At 40.7% G+C, this 17,890-nt stretch overlaps 1 long non-coding RNA gene across 1 annotated transcript in view; it reads right to left on the bottom strand.

Moving 5' to 3' along the window:
• The window catches only part of LOC138951001 (uncharacterized), a 72,865-nt gene that overhangs the window by 21,242 nt on the left and 33,733 nt on the right, over positions 1–17,890 (bottom strand). The gene's annotated exons all lie outside the window — the stretch shown is intronic.

Raw genomic sequence — 17,890 nt, 5'->3', positions numbered from 1 at the left:
AGTGAGTCATGCTCTGTCAAGAAAAACACCTGTGCTCTGGCTTGTATGTTCTTGTTGTTGTCAGTCTGTGCATGTTGTCTTATTTTGTTTACTTGAAGTCAATTTTAGATAACATGTGTTAACATAGACGGAGAATGAAGACGAGGGTCTTGGTGTGTGTGTGTGTGTGTGTGTGTGTGTGTGTGTTTGTGTTTGTGTGTGTGTGTGTGTGTGTGTGTGTGTGTGTGTGTGTGTATATGTGTGTGTATGTGTATGTGTGTGTATGTGTGTGTAGGTGGTTTTACCGACAAATGGGGACGATTGTCACTGGAGAGCAGTCAAATGGGGACGCTTCCGACAAACGGGGACGTCCCCATTTGTCGGCCCGTGCGACCCCATTTGACTGGATTTGAGCAGATTGAGCGACCCCATTTGACTGCTTCCTAGCATCCCTGTGGACAAACGGACTGGATTTTCACACAGATTCATACACATATTTTAGCTCTGCACTTTGTGGTCTGCTCAACTAAACCATGTGATTTTTATCATGTGACTTCAAATGACTTTACAGTAACTGCTTTCATCAGAATTCAGTTTCTATTCAAATGTAGTCAAACTAAAACATTTATTTGAATTAAAAAAAAACAAAAGTTATTGCATTTAATATATTTTATTAAGAGTATTTTGAAAGAGTTCTGATTATTTGATCACGGTTTTTTTTGTATTAAAACAAAAACAAACACAGAAACATATACATTCCTGTAAAAAAAAAAAAAATGATTACAATTATTTTGTTATGAGATTTATTTTAGGTTAATTCGAAGTGTTGTGTCTCATTATAACATCTTTTTTGTCGTGTTTATTGCAATTTTTATTTATTTTATTCATGTAACCCTAGGGTTTTTTTGAAATAAATATTGACTTGACTTGACTTATTGCGAAGTATGAACCGCGTAGGGGGAGCAAAGGAGGGAGGGAGAGAGAGAGGTACGGAGGAAGGGAGGGAGAGAGAAAGGTACGGAGGAAGGGAGGGAGAGAGAGAGGTACGGATGAAGGGAGGGAGAGAGAGAGGTACGGATGAAGGGAGGGAGAGAGAGGTACGGAGAAAGAGAGTGAGAGAGAGATAGAGGGAGCAAAGGAGGGAGGGAGAGAGAGAGGTATGGCGGAAGGGAGACACAGAGAGGGGGCAAAGGAGAGACAGATAGAGAGAGAGGTAAGGAGGGAGGGAGAGAGAGATGGAGCAAAGAAGGGAGGGAGAGAGAGAGTTACGGAGGGAGGAAGAGAGAGAGAGGCAGCAAAGGAGGGAGGGAGAGAGAGAAGTAAAGCGAGGGAGGGAGATAGAGAGGGAGCAAAGGAGGGAGGAAGAGAGAGAGGTACGGAGGGAGGGAGATAGAGAGGGAGCAAAGGAGGGAGGAAGAGAGAGAGGTACGGAGGGAGGGAGAGAGAGAGGGAGCAAAGGAGGGAGGGAGAGAGATAGGTAAGGAGGGAGGGAGAGAGAGAGGGGGAGCAAAAGAGGGAGGGAGAGAGAGAGGTACGGAGGAAGGGAGAGAGAGAGAGGGAGCAAAAGAGGGAGGGAGAGAGAGAGGAACGGAGGAAGGGAGAGAGAGAGAGGGAGCAAAAGAGGGAGGGAGAGAGAGAGAGAGGTACGAAGGAAGGGAGAAAGAGAGAGGGAGCAAAGGAGGGAGGGAGAGAGATAGGTAATGAGGGAGAGAGAGAGGGAGCAAAGGAGGGAGGGAGAGAGAGAGGTACGGAGGAAGGGAGGGAGAGAGAGAGGGGGAGCACAGGAGGGAGTGAGAGAGAGAGGTAGGGAGGGAGAGAGAGAGACAGAGGGAGCAAAGGAGGGAGGGAGAGAGAAAGGTAAGGAGGGTGTGAGAAAGAGAGGGAGCAAAGGAGGGAGGGAGAGAGAGAGATACGGACGGAGGGAGAAAGAGAGAGGAAGCAAAGGAGGGAGGGAGAGAGAGAGAGGTAAGGAGGGAGAGAGAGAGGGAGCAAAGGAGGGAGGGAGAGAGAGAGAGGTACGGAGGAAGGGAGGGAGAGAGAAAGGTACGGAGGAAGGGAGGGAGAGAGAGAGATAGAGAGTAAGGGAGGGAGAGAGAGAGGTAAGGATGAAGGGAGTGAGAGAGAGAGGTACGGAGAAAGAGAGTGAGAGAGAGATAGAGGGAGCAAAGGAGGGAGGGATAGAGAGAGGTATGGAGGAAGGGAGAGAGAGAGAGAGGGGGCAAAGATGGAGGGAGAGAGAGAGGTACGGAGGAAGGGAGAGAGAGAGAGGGAGCAAAGGAGGGAGGGAGATAGAGAGGTATGGAGGAAAGGAGAGAGAGGGAGCAAAGGAGGGAGGGAGATAGAGAGGTATGGAGGAAAGGAGAGAGAGGGAGCAAATGAAGGAGGGAGAGAGAGGGAGCACAGGAGGGAGGGAAAGAGATAGGTATGGACGAAGGGAGAGAGAGAGGGAGCAAAGGAGGGAGGGAGGGAGAGGGGTACGGAGGAAGGGAGAGAGAGAGGGAGCAAAGGAGAGAGGGAGAGAAATGTTGTATTTTCGCCTTATGCGACTTGTTTTCTCTGTGTTCAAGAGATATGCCCAGTAATTTGAGGAAACATAATGGACCAGTCTCGATGAACCTTAACTGTCAAGGTGAAGGTCGCAATGGCGGTTGGTTGAACGGAGCTCGATGACTGTGAGGATTTTCGTTAAACTACAGTGCAAGGGAAGCAGTATGGACTCTGATATTGTGCACATCTAAACGTTCTACACTTGTGGTCAATTCTCAGTGACTTTTGACGTGATGCAAGTGAGTGTTCTTTGTCTAAAATCGAATTGAAGTTTAACTGATTCGGGTCAAGAATGAACTGTCATGTTCAGATTATATATTGCTCGTGCAATGTAACAGACCACTGCACGCTTCACGCTTTTCATTGACAACAGTGTGGCCTACTGACCTAGTGACCCATTGCTAAACAACATTCACGCTCGTACGTGTCACGGAGCCACGGTTTTCAGTCGCCAGCTGTGGACAATACCCTTGCAACACTCTTGCAGTGTCACAGTGGCGCCAGCTGTAGACAATACCCTTGCAACACTCTTGCAGTGTCACAGTGGCGCCTGCTGTAGACAATACCCTTGCAACACTCTTGCAGTGTCACAGTGGCGCCTGCTGTTAACATTTTCTTTTGAAAACATTACCTGAATATCTGTACGATCCTTCTCTATGTCGACACCGGACCGCGACCGCGAGACAGCCAAACGACCTGCTGTATCTCCTCTATCTGACGACGGCGAGGCAAAGCGACCTTGTGATAGCTTCATGTCTGATTCAGACCCAGAAACCACAATCATTAACCCTACGTACTTGAACAGCACTGCGTTGGACGCCCCCATACAACCACCAGATATGTCCAACCTAAAAGAACAGCTCAAGAATGCACTTATTGATCCGGAACTGATAGAACTCTTATCCAAGGCCCTGGCGGTTGAGGTCAGGAAGGAGATAGCCGACCTCCGGGTCATATTAGCGGCCAAGGACAAGGAGATCATTCAGCTGAGGGAGCAGTTCGACGACTTCGAGCAGTATAGCCGACGTAACTGCATTAGGATCAGTCCAATCCCTGAGCTCGAGTCCGAGAATACAGACAACATCGTCAAGATTGTGGCGAAAAGCATTGGAGTCGACCTGAAGGACGTGGACATCGACCGGAGTCACCGCGTCGGGAGGAAACCTGCCCCTGGCCAGCCCTCCCAGCGCCCCATCATCGTCAAGCTGACGTCTTACCGCAGCAAGGTGACCCTGATGATGGCCCGGAGGAACCTGCGCGACGTGGACTCCAGCAAGCTCTTCCCAGACGCCAGCTGGCCCGCGCTCCCTTCCCGCGACGCCAGGGGGGCCCGAGGCGCGCCGAAGATCTTCATCAACGATGATCTTACCAAGACGCGCGCCGCCGTGGCCAGTAAAGCTCGCCAGTTGAAAGTGAGCAAGTCGCTGGACGACACTTGGTGCAGAGACGGAGTCGTCTTTGTGAAGAAACACAACACAGTAAACCGCATCACAACCATGCGCGAACTGGAAGCCTTGGTGTAGTGCCAGCCTTTGTGCCAGTCCTCTCCTTCACTAACTGTACGGTCACGTCACAATTCATCTAAGTGAGTGTGTGTGTGTGTGTGTGTGTGTGTATGTGTGTATGTGTGTCTGTGTGTGCGCGTGTGTGCGTATGTGCGTGCGCGTGTATGCGTGTGTGTGTGAGTGTGTGTGCAGGGAAATGAAGAATACAACACATAAAGAGACAAATACTGAACTTTAGGTCGCATATTTTTTTTCTAGGTGAACATCTTGCCACAATCAGATCATTTCTCATAGTCAACGTGCATGTGCCTATGAATCATACCTGTAACCCCTCCCCCACTCCCCTCACCTGCCCAGGTCAGTGTGCAGAGCGTGCATTCTCCACTCTGACCACGCGTTAGTACGTGCCACTGTGCCAAGAAACTGAACTGACACCAGTCTTGCTTTATGGTATATGCGCACTCCAGACATCGGAACTGATGATACAGTATGTGTACGTGCGCTGTGTGCGAGCGGATACGTGTGTGTGTTTGTGAGGGTGTGTGAGTGCCAGCGTGTGTACGTTTGTGTGTGTTTGTGAGGGTGGAGTGTGTGTGCGCGCACGCGCGTGTTGTGTGCGAGTGTGTGTGCGTGTGTGTGTGTGTGTGTGTGCGAATGAGTGTGTATGTGCATGATGTGAACGACCGGGGACACCCGTCGTGTTTCGACGCATGCCTGTGTGCGAATATCTTCATTGCTTTCAATACTTAGATCGACTTTGCCGTGTCAATGCACTGTTAACATGTAATGTATCCAAAGCTTTGCCAACATCGTTGTAATACAAGTATATATAGTCTTATAGTGAATGCATGTACTTTTGTTTATATGTCTTCACCCCTGTCATGCTCGCTTCGATTTATCTTCTCATTTTTCATGATCGTATAGGCTACATCAACTAAACTTACTTACACCACGTCGTCCAACTCTTGTGTTCATAATTTAATACTCAAATGTACATAGCTGTGCCAAATTCAATGCTACTCATAATTCACCCTGCTGTATAACACATGCAATATTGTGTATTTGACGTAGAATGTCTTCACAGCCATTCGTGTGACCTATTCACTTACCTGATAATTCTATCACCATCGTATCCATTTACTCTACTTTGCCTGAAAACCGACTTATTCTTTATTCTTTCCTCTTCTCCTTCTTAATTGTGTTCTGTATAAAGTCACAAGTTGTCCTGTGATCGTACTTCATTGTTGCTGTTCTCCTTTCTGTTGGTTCTTTGCGAGTTTTCTTTATTGTTTATATTTACTTCTTTTCTTGTTTTTCTTTTAAAGTTGCTTTTTCACATAGACATATCGCTCTGTTCCAATTTATACACTGAACGTAATCCTAAAAATGTCATTCCTACTTAGAACTTCGATATTTCTGCTCTGTTCACTCAACTGTCCTCTTTCTCCTTTCCTGATAGAGACATTTCCTTCTCCGTCCAAGAGTGTGCTTCTTCCGAGAGACCAGTGTAAACGATCGCCACCGCTTCTGGCCCCGTCTCCTTTTGTGTTCCTTAGCGAAACTGTGACATAATGTTTGTATCACTAGCTTGTTACAGGGCCAGAATCGGGGGTTATCACTCAATAGCGGTCGGCCTGTCCAATAGAAAATTGGACTTTTTGAATATTTCAAATATTCACTCTTTTCTCGCATTGCTTTTTATGGGCAAAGAAGGCTGTCCTCTTGCGTTGTTACTCCATTGTTTATCTAACCAAACATTCTTTAAATCGCATCTACTCGGTCGAAAGGCAGCCCCATCCAAGAATGTGACACAACAAGCCGAATCTATTAAACCACGTAATCAACTTACCCACATTGCACCAGTTAGCGTATCCTTCTTCTATATAATACTTATTAACCTTGCCAGCTATCTGATCTGCCTTGCTGGCGACATTCACCCGAACCCTGGACCGCCACGAACTAAGAAACCTAGCGAGCTATCTGTTATACACATAAATGCTAGAAGTATCAGAAACAAATTAGATATAATAGAAACAGAGACTAGTACCCACGATATTATAACGATCTCAGAGACATGGCTTTCGGAGACCACTTCTAACTACGACATTCATCTTAACGGTTATCACCCCCCAATTCGTAAAGACAGACCTAACGACCCCCACGGCGGGGTAGCAGTATACGTGAAAAACAGTCTTGTGTGCAAACCAAGGCATGACCTTCTGATCCCCCAGCTTGAGGCCGTATGGGTTGAAACTAGATTAAACCAGGATACGCTGTTAATAGGTACATTTTATAGGCCGCCTAACTCTAATGTAGAATACTGGAAACTCATCGATCAGTCAATTAAAAATGTCGCCGCTTCAGAGCATATGTTTATTATTCTTGGTGATTTCAATTCAGATTTTACAAACAACCCGTCGCAGCATCTTCTTGATATTATCACTTTAAACAGTCTACAACAACTAGTTACACTTCCGACCCGCGTTACAGAAACAACATCGTCATGCATTGACCTTATTCTTACCTCGAGTGTAGACATCGTGCAAAGCATTAACGTTCTACCCCCTATTTGCAGCGACCATTCTGTGCCATGTGCGACAATCAAGAAACACATATATAAAACTCCTGCATCTAAAAGAACAATATTTAACTATTCCAAATTAAACAAAGAAAAATTCCTTATCGAATTGAGGAAAATCGACTGGATGAACATTGCAACGCTACACACTGTCAACGAAGCTGCCAGGTCATTTTCCGAAAAGCTGTTAAGTGTCGCAAGACTATGCATGCCAGTAAAGACAATAACTGTTCGCGATCAAGACGCACCATGGATGACAGAGGAAATTATAAAACTACGCGACAAAAAAAATCAGTTCATGATACAGCAGTGCGACTAAACACACCTGAGGCCTGGGAACACTTTCGTATGACTCGCAATAATTATACTGACACAATTCGTAATCGGAAATTAGAATATATAAAAGAATTAGACAAAAAAGTATCCAGTGGAGATAACTTTGGCACTAAAAATTGGTGGAAACTAGTTAAATCATTCTTATCAAAGAAAGGATCAAACCCCAATGAAATTCCTCCTTTGACGTCAAACGGAACAACCTACTATACTAACCTAGAAAAAGCAAACTTGTTCAACGACTTCTTTATCCAACAGTCCATTGTCGAAGACGATATGTCAGACATTCCTGAAGTACCAAGGCTTCCTTGCAGAATAAACAATCTCACACTTTCAGTCGAAGAAGTTAAAAATACGATTAACAAACTAGACAAAACAAAAGCAGTCGGTCCAGACGAAATCCACAATCGAATTTTAATTGAGAGCTGCGAAGTGATTTGTGACAGCCTAACTGCACTGTTTAATCGGTCTTTACATGAAGGACTTTTTCCGTCAGTTTGGAAAATAGCCCACGTTTCACCAGTTCATAAAAAGGGGAACAAAGATACATGTAGTAATTATCGTCCAATCTCCCTCCTAAGCTGTGTTGGCAAAACACTAGAGAAATGTATACAAATTCATGTCTTTGACTACTTAACACAAAACAATATCATTACAGAGTCGCAGTCCGGTTTCATCCCTGGAGACTCAACTGTTTACCAGCTTCTTACAATATACAATGACATATGCAAATCACTCGATAATAGAATAACTACCCAAGCAATCTTCTTTGATATATCCAAAGCATTCGATAGAGTTTGGCACCGGGGCTTATTGCATAAACTCGAAGCCGCTGGAATTAATGGGCCATTATTAAACTGGTTTACAGACTACCTAACAGATCGAAAGCAAGCAGTTGTATTAAAAGGCAGTAAATCAACGTATCTTCCAGTAGTAGCGGGAGTTCCTCAAGGTTCAGTGCTTGGACCCTTGCTCTTCCTAATTTATGTAAACGACATTGTACGTGATATAGAATCTACGATTAAGCTTTTTGCTGACGACACTAGCATGTACTTGTCTTTAGCCAATCACAACATCCGTGCCGAAATTTTAAACTCAGATCTTGAAAAAATTGTAAATTGGGCAGAAACATGGAAGGTAGCATTTAACCATGCAAAAACTGAATTGGTGAACTTTTGTACACAAAGAACCCCTGATATCGCAGATCTAAACTTTGGCAATACCATCCTTGAAAGTTCCCAAAATCACAAACACTTAGGAATAATAATACAAAACAACTGTAAATGGGATGAACATATAAAATCTCTTGTTGCAAAGTGCAGAACTCTCGTAGCTTGCTTGCGTACATACAAATATAGACTGAGCCGAAAATCATTGGAAATTATGTATAAATCCTTCATTCTACCACACTTTGATTATTGCGACATAATATGGGACAATTGTAGCAAAACCCTAACAGATGAACTCGAACAGTTAAACCTAGACGCAATACGAACAATCATCGGAGCTGTCCGCGGAACCAGTCACTTTAAGCTTTACGGAGAATCTGGACTCCAATCATTATCTGAAAGGCGTAACCGTCATAAACTAACAATGTTCCATAAAATTACTCACGACAAGACCCCCCCATACCTACAAGCAGCACTCCCACCTCTCGTAGCAGCCAACAACCCCTACCACAGACGCCGCCCCTTAGAACGAAGTATACCCCCACATCGAACAGAAACGTACAAAACATCCTTTTTTCCTTCAACAACAGTACTCTGGAACCAACTACCTGAACAAATACAGTTAACCGACTCCCTCGGGGAATTCAAACATTACTTAACAAAAGACGACACACAAATTCCCGTTTACTTCTACAGTGGCAGTCGACAAACACAAATAATCCACACAAAAATGAGACTTAATATCAGCGATCTAAAGAAAGACTTAGTTGAGCGACACCTTGCGGAAAATAGCGTATGCGACTGTGGTGATGGAACAGAAACTGCAACACACTTCTTACTAGAATGCCGTTTACACTTAGCTGCAAGAAACAACACAATCAACAAACTAACCAACAACTTCATACACACAGATATTCTACTTCATGGAAACCCCTCCTTGCAAACAAAAATTAACAAACAAATCTTTTTAACAGTGCAGGAATTTATTGGACAGTCCGGCCGTTTCGAACAGATAAACATGTAAAGTGAAAACAAAATCGATACGTCTACTCGTCTCTCTCTCTCTCTCTCTCTCTCTCTCTCTCTCTCTCTCTCTCTCTCTCTCTCTCTCTCTCTCTCTCTCTCTCTCTCTCTCTCTCTCTCTCTCTCTCTCTCTCTCTCTCTCTCTCTCTCTCTCTCTCTCTCTCTCTCTCTCTCTCTCTCTCTCTCTCTCTCTCTCTCTCTCTCTTTCTCTCTCTCTCTCTTTCTCTCTCTCTTTCTCTCTCTCTCTCTCTCTCTCTCTCTTTCTCTCTCTCTCTCTCTCTCCCCCTCTCTCTCACTTTCCCCCTCCCTCCCTCCCTCTCTCCCTCCCTATCTCTTACTCGCTAACACCATCAATATTATATATGTATTCTAAAACTGATTTTTGTTTTGATGTACAATTTTCATTCAATTTTCTTTTCATGTTTACTTGCTTTTCATTTAAACTGTACCCTCCCCAATCACATAATTCACCTCCCCCTCCTTCCTTCCTTTACTGTCTTTCTTTATCATCATTATGCAACGTTCATTACGTTATTAATAGATTTGGTTTATTGAGACACATTTTTCAGCCGTTACCGCCTTATGTTGTACTGTCATGCAGGAACACCACTATAAGCTTCTAGCTTGTTGCTGTTTCTGTGAACTGTGTATACATGTCATGATTGTAACCTTTGTTAAAATAAACTTATGTTGTACTGTCATGCAGGAACACCACTATAAGCTTCTAGCTTGTTGCTGTTTCTGTGAACTGTGTATACATGTCATGATTGTAACCTTTGTTAAAATAAACTTATGTTGTACTGTCATGCAGGAACACCACTATAAGCTTCTAGCTTGTTGCTGTTTCTGTGAACTGTGTACACATGTCATGATTGTAACCTTTGTTAAAATAAACTTATGTTGTACTGTCATGCAGGAACACCACTATAAGCTTCTAGCTTGTTGCTGTTTCTGTGAACTGTGTATACATGTCATGATTGTAACCCTTGTTAAAATAAACTTATGTTGTACTGTCATGCAGGAACACCACTATAAGCTTCTAGCTTGTTGCTGTTTCTGTGAACTGTGTATACATGTCATGATTGTAACCCTTGTTAAAATAAACTTATGTTGTACTGTCATGCAGGAACACCACTATAAGCTTCTAGCTTGTTGCTGTTTCTGTGAACTGTGTATACATGTCATGATTGTAACCTTTGTTAAAATAAACTTATGTTGTACTGTCATGCAGGAACACCACTATAAGCTTCTAGCTTGTTGCTGTTTCTGTGAACTGTGTATACATGTCATGATTGTAACCCTTGTTAAAATAAACTTATGTTGTACTGTCATGCAGGAACACCACTATAAGCTTCTAGCTTGTTGCTGTTTCTGTGAACTGTGTATACATGTCATGAGTGTAACCTTTGTTAAAATAAACTTATGTTGTACTGTCATGCAGGAACACCACTATAAGCTTCTAGCTTGTTGCTGTTTCTGTGAACTGTGTATACATGTCATGATTGTAACCCTTGTTAAAATAAACTTATGTTGTACTGTCATGCAGGAACACCACTATAAGCTTCTAGCTTGTTGCTGTTTCTGTGAACTGTGTATACATGTCATGATTGTAACCCTTGTTAAAATAAACTTATGTTGTACTGTCATGCAGGAACACCACTATAAGCTTCTAGCTTGTTGCTGTTTCTGTGAACTGTGTATACATGTCATGATTGTAACCCTTGTTAAAATAAACTTATGTTGTACTGTCATGCAGGAACACCACTATAAGCTTCTAGCTTGTTGCTGTTTCTGTGAACTGTGTATACATGTCATGATTGTAACCCTTGTTAAAATAAACTTATGTTGTACTGTCATGCAGGAACACCACTATAAGCTTCTAGCTTGTTGATGTTTCTGTGAACTGTGTATACATGTCATGATTGTAACCCTTGTTAAAATAAACTTATGTTGTACTGTCATGCAGGAACACCACTATAAGCTTCTAGCTTGTTGCTGTTTCTGTGAACTGTGTATACATGTCATGATTGTAACCCTTGTTAAAATAAACTTATGTTGTACTGTCATGCAGGAACACCACTATAAGCTTCTAGCTTGTTGCTGTTTCTGTGAACTGTGTATACATGTCATGATTGTAACCCTTGTTAAAATAAACTTATGTTGTACTGTCATGCAGGAACACAACTATAAGCTTCTAGCTTGTTGCTGTTTCTGTGAACTGTGTATACATGTCATGATTGTAACCCTTGTTAAAATAAACTTATGTTGTACTGTCATGCAGGAACACCACTATAAGCTTCTAGCTTGTTGCTGTTTCTGTGAACTGTGTATACATGTCATGATTGTAACCCTTGTTAAAATAAACTTATGTTGTACTGTCATGCAGGAACACCACTATAAGCTTCTAGCTTGTTGCTGTTTCTGTGAACTGTGTATACATGTCATGATTGTAACCCTTGTTAAAATAAACTTATGTTGTACTGTCATGCAGGAACACCACTATAAGCTTCTAGCTTGTTGCTGTTTCTGTGAACTGTGTATACATGTCATGATTGTAACCCTTGTTAAAATAAACTTATGTTGTACTGTCATGCAGGAACACCACTATAAGCTTCTAGCTTGTTGCTGTTTCTGTGAACTGTGTATACATGTCATGATTGTAACCCTTGTTAAAATAAACTTATGTTGTACTGTCATGCAGGAACACCACTATAAGCTTCTAGCTTGTTGCTGTTTCTGTGAACTGTGTATACATGTCATGATTGTAACCTTTGTTAAAATAAACTTATGTTGTACTGTCATGCAGGAACACCACTATAAGCTTCTAGCTTGTTGCTGTTTCTGTGAACTGTGTATACATGTCATGATTGTAACCCTTGTTAAAATAAACTTATGTTGTACTGTCATGCAGGAACACCACTATAAGCTTCTAGCTTGTTGCTGTTTCTGTGAACTGTGTATACATGTCATGATTGTAACCCTTGTTAAAATAAACTTATGTTGTACTGTCATGCAGGAACACCACTATAAGCTTCTAGCTTGTTGCTGTTTCTGTGAACTGTGTATACATGTCATGATTGTAACCCTTGTTAAAATAAACTTATGTTGTACTGTCATGCAGGAACACCACTATAAGCTTCTAGCTTGTTGCTGTTTCTGTGAACTGTGTATACATGTCATGATTGTAACCTTTGTTAAAATAAACTTATGTTGTACTGTCATGCAGGAACACCACTATAAGCTTCTAGCTTGTTGCTGTTTCTGTGAACTGTGTATACATGTCATGATTGTAACCTTTGTTAAAATAAACTTATGTTGTACTGTCATGCAGGAACACCACTATAAGCTTCTAGCTTGTTGCTGTTTCTGTGAACTGTGTATACATGTCATGATTGTAACCTTTGTTAAAATAAACTTATGTTGTACTGTCATGCAGGAACACCACTATAAGCTTCTAGCTTGTTGCTGTTTCTGTGAACTGTGTATACATGTCATGATTGTAACCCTTGTTAAAATAAACTTATGTTGTACTGTCATGCAGGAACACCACTATAAGCTTCTAGCTTGTTGCTGTTTCTGTGAACTGTGTATACATGTCATGATTGTAACCCTTGTTAAAATAAACTTATGTTGTACTGTCATGCAGGAACACCACTATAAGCTTCTAGCTTGTTGCTGTTTCTGTGAACTGTGTATACATGTCATGATTGTAACCCTTGTTAAAATAAACTTATGTTGTACTGTCATGCAGGAACACCACTATAAGCTTCTAGCTTGTTGCTGTTTCTGTGAACTGTGTATACATGTCATGATTGTAACCCTTGTTAAAATAAACTTATGTTGTACTGTCATGCAGGAACACCACTATAAGCTTCTAGCTTGTTGCTGTTTCTGTGAACTGTGTATACATGTCATGATTGTAACCCTTGTTAAAATAAACTTATGTTGTACTGTCATGCAGGAACACCACTATAAGCTTCTAGCTTGTTGCTGTTTCTGTGAACTGTGTATACATGTCATGATTGTAACCTTTGTTAAAATAAACTTATGTTGTACTGTCATGCAGGAACACCACTATAAGCTTCTAGCTTGTTGCTGTTTCTGTGAACTGTGTATACATGTCATGATTGTAACCTTTGTTAAAATAAACTTATGTTGTACTGTCATGCAGGAACACCACTATAAGCTTCTAGCTTGTTGCTGTTTCTGTGAACTGTGTATACATGTCATGATTGTAACCCTTGTTAAAATAAACTTATGTTGTACTGTCATGCAGGAACACCACTATAAGCTTCTAGCTTGTTGCTGTTTCTGTGAACTGTGTATACATGTCATGATTGTAACCCTTGTTAAAATAAACTTATGTTGTACTGTCATGCAGGAACACCACTATAAGCTTCTAGCTTGTTGCTGTTTCTGTGAACTGTGTATACATGTCATGATTGTAACCCTTGTTAAAATAAACTTATGTTGTACTGTCATGCAGGAACACCACTATAAGCTTCTAGCTTGTTGCTGTTTCTGTGAACTGTGTATACATGTCATGATTGTAACCTTTGTTAAAATAAACTTATGTTGTACTGTCATGCAGGAACACCACTATAAGCTTCTAGCTTGTTGCTGTTTCTGTGAACTGTGTATACATGTCATGATTGTAACCTTTGTTAAAATAAACTTATGTTGTACTGTCATGCAGGAACACCACTATAAGCTTCTAGCTTGTTGCTGTTTCTGTGAACTGTGTATACATGTCATGATTGTAACCCTTGTTAAAATAAACTTATGTTGTACTGTCATGCAGGAACACCACTATAAGCTTCTAGCTTGTTGCTGTTTCTGTGAACTGTGTATACATGTCATGATTGTAACCCTTGTTAAAATAAACTTATGTTGTACTGTCATGCAGGAACACCACTATAAGCTTCTAGCTTGTTGCTGTTTCTGTGAACTGTGTATACATGTCATGATTGTAACCCTTGTTAAAATAAACTTATGTTGTACTGTCATGCAGGAACACCACTATAAGCTTCTAGCTTGTTGCTGTTTCTGTGAACTGTGTATACATGTCATGATTGTAACCCTTGTTAAAATAAACTTATGTTGTACTGTCATGCAGGAACACCACTATAAGCTTCTAGCTTGTTGCTGTTTCTGTGAACTGTGTATACATGTCATGATTGTAACCTTTGTTAAAATAAACTTATGTTGTACTGTCATGCAGGAACACCACTATAAGCTTCTAGCTTGTTGCTGTTTCTGTGAACTGTGTATACATGTCATGATTGTAACCCTTGTTAAAATAAACTTATGTTGTACTGTCATGCAGGAACACCACTATAAGCTTCTAGCTTGTTGCTGTTTCTGTGAACTGTGTATACATGTCATGATTGTAACCCTTGTTAAAATAAACTTATGTTGTACTGTCATGCAGGAACACCACTATAAGCTTCTAGCTTGTTGCTGTTTCTGTGAACTGTGTATACATGTCATGATTGTAACCCTTGTTAAAATAAACTTATGTTGTACTGTCATGCAGGAACACCACTATAAGCTTCTAGCTTGTTGCTGTTTCTGTGAACTGTGTATACATGTCATGATTGTAACCTTTGTTAAAATAAACTTATGTTGTACTGTCATGCAGGAACACCACTATAAGCTTCTAGCTTGTTGCTGTTTCTGTGAACTGTGTATACATGTCATGATTGTAACCCTTGTTAAAATAAACTTATGTTGTACTGTCATGCAGGAACACCACTATAAGCTTCTAGCTTGTTGCTGTTTCTGTGAACTGTGTATACATGTCATGATTGTAACCCTTGTTAAAATAAACTTATGTTGTACTGTCATGCAGGAACACCACTATAAGCTTCTAGCTTGTTGCTGTTTCTGTGAACTGTGTATACATGTCATGATTGTAACCCTTGTTAAAATAAACTTATGTTGTACTGTCATGCAGGAACACCACTATAAGCTTCTAGCTTGTTGCTGTTTCTGTGAACTGTGTATACATGTCATGATTGTAACCCTTGTTAAAATAAACTTATGTTGTACTGTCATGCAGGAACACCACTATAAGCTTCTAGCTTGTTGCTGTTTCTGTGAACTGTGTATACATGTCATGATTGTAACCTTTGTTAAAATAAACTTATGTTGTACTGTCATGCAGGAACACCACTATAAGCTTCTAGCTTGTTGCTGTTTCTGTGAACTGTGTATACATGTCATGATTGTAACCCTTGTTAAAATAAACTTATGTTGTACTGTCATGCAGGAACACCACTATAAGCTTCTAGCTTGTTGCTGTTTCTGTGAACTGTGTATACATGTCATGATTGTAACCCTTGTTAAAATAAACTTATGTTGTACTGTCATGCAGGAACACCACTATAAGCTTCTAGCTTGTTGCTGTTTCTGTGAACTGTGTATACATGTCATGATTGTAACCCTTGTTAAAATAAACTTATGTTGTACTGTCATGCAGGAACACCACTATAAGCTTCTAGCTTGTTGCTGTTTCTGTGAACTGTGTATACATGTCATGATTGTAACCCTTGTTAAAATAAACTTATGTTGTACTGTCATGCAGGAACACCACTATAAGCTTCTAGCTTGTTGCTGTTTCTGTGAACTGTGTATACATGTCATGATTGTAACCCTTGTTAAAATAAACTTATGTTGTACTGTCATGCAGGAACACCACTATAAGCTTCTAGCTTGTTGCTGTTTCTGTGAACTGTGTATACATGTCATGATTGTAACCCTTGTTAAAATAAACTTATGTTGTACTGTCATGCAGGAACACCACTATAAGCTTCTAGCTTGTTGCTGTTTCTGTGAACTGTGTATACATGTCATGATTGTAACCTTTGTTAAAATAAACTTATGTTGTACTGTCATGCAGGAACACCACTATAAGCTTCTAGCTTGTTGCTGTTTCTGTGAACTGTGTATACATGTCATGATTGTAACCTTTGTTAAAATAAACTTATGTTGTACTGTCATGCAGGAACACCACTATAAGCTTCTAGCTTGTTGCTGTTTCTGTGAACTGTGTATACATGTCATGATTGTAACCCTTGTTAAAATAAACTTATGTTGTACTGTCATGCAGGAACACCACTATAAGCTTCTAGCTTGTTGCTGTTTCTGTGAACTGTGTATACATGTCATGATTGTAACCCTTGTTAAAATAAACTTATGTTGTACTGTCATGCAGGAACACCACTATAAGCTTCTAGCTTGTTGCTGTTTCTGTGAACTGTGTATACATGTCATGATTGTAACCCTTGTTAAAATAAACTTATGTTGTACTGTCATGCAGGAACACCACTATAAGCTTCTAGCTTGTTGCTGTTTCTGTGAACTGTGTATACATGTCATGATTGTAACCTTTGTTAAAATAAACTTATGTTGTACTGTCATGCAGGAACACCACTATAAGCTTCTAGCTTGTTGCTGTTTCTGTGAACTGTGTATACATGTCATGATTGTAACCTTTGTTAAAATAAACTTATGTTGTACTGTCATGCAGGAACACCACTATAAGCTTCTAGCTTGTTGCTGTTTCTGTGAACTGTGTATACATGTCATGATTGTAACCCTTGTTAAAATAAACTTATGTTGTACTGTCATGCAGGAACACCACTATAAGCTTCTAGCTTGTTGCTGTTTCTGTGAACTGTGTATACATGTCATGATTGTAACCCTTGTTAAAATAAACTTATGTTGTACTGTCATGCAGGAACACCACTATAAGCTTCTAGCTTGTTGCTGTTTCTGTGAACTGTGTATACATGTCATGATTGTAACCCTTGTTAAAATAAACTTATGTTGTACTGTCATGCAGGAACACCACTATAAGCTTCTAGCTTGTTGCTGTTTCTGTGAACTGTGTATACATGTCATGATTGTAACCCTTGTTAAAATAAACTTATGTTGTACTGTCATGCAGGAACACCACTATAAGCTTCTAGCTTGTTGCTGTTTCTGTGAACTGTGTATACATGTCATGATTGTAACCTTTGTTAAAATAAACTTATGTTGTACTGTCATGCAGGAACACCACTATAAGCTTCTAGCTTGTTGCTGTTTCTGTGAACTGTGTATACATGTCATGATTGTAACCCTTGTTAAAATAAACTTATGTTGTACTGTCATGCAGGAACACCACTATAAGCTTCTAGCTTGTTGCTGTTTCTGTGAACTGTGTATACATGTCATGATTGTAACCCTTGTTAAAATAAACTTATGTTGTACTGTCATGCAGGAACACCACTATAAGCTTCTAGCTTGTTGCTGTTTCTGTGAACTGTGTATACATGTCATGATTGTAACCCTTGTTAAAATAAACTTATGTTGTACTGTCATGCAGGAACACCACTATAAGCTTCTAGCTTGTTGCTGTTTCTGTGAACTGTGTATACATGTCATGATTGTAACCCTTGTTAAAATAAACTTATGTTGTACTGTCATGCAGGAACACCACTATAAGCTTCTAGCTTGTTGCTGTTTCTGTGAACTGTGTATACATGTCATGATTGTAACCCTTGTTAAAATAAACTTATGTTGTACTGTCATGCAGGAACACCACTATAAGCTTCTAGCTTGTTGCTGTTTCTGTGAACTGTGTATACATGTCATGATTGTAACCCTTGTTAAAATAAACTTATGTTGTACTGTCATGCAGGAACACCACTATAAGCTTCTAGCTTGTTGCTGTTTCTGTGAACTGTGTATACATGTCATGATTGTAACCT

Source organism: Littorina saxatilis, linkage group LG16, assembly GCF_037325665.1.
Source record: "Littorina saxatilis isolate snail1 linkage group LG16, US_GU_Lsax_2.0, whole genome shotgun sequence".
NCBI lineage: Eukaryota > Metazoa > Mollusca > Gastropoda > Littorinimorpha > Littorinidae > Littorina > Littorina saxatilis.
This window is presented reverse-complemented; position numbering and strand designations above follow the sequence as displayed.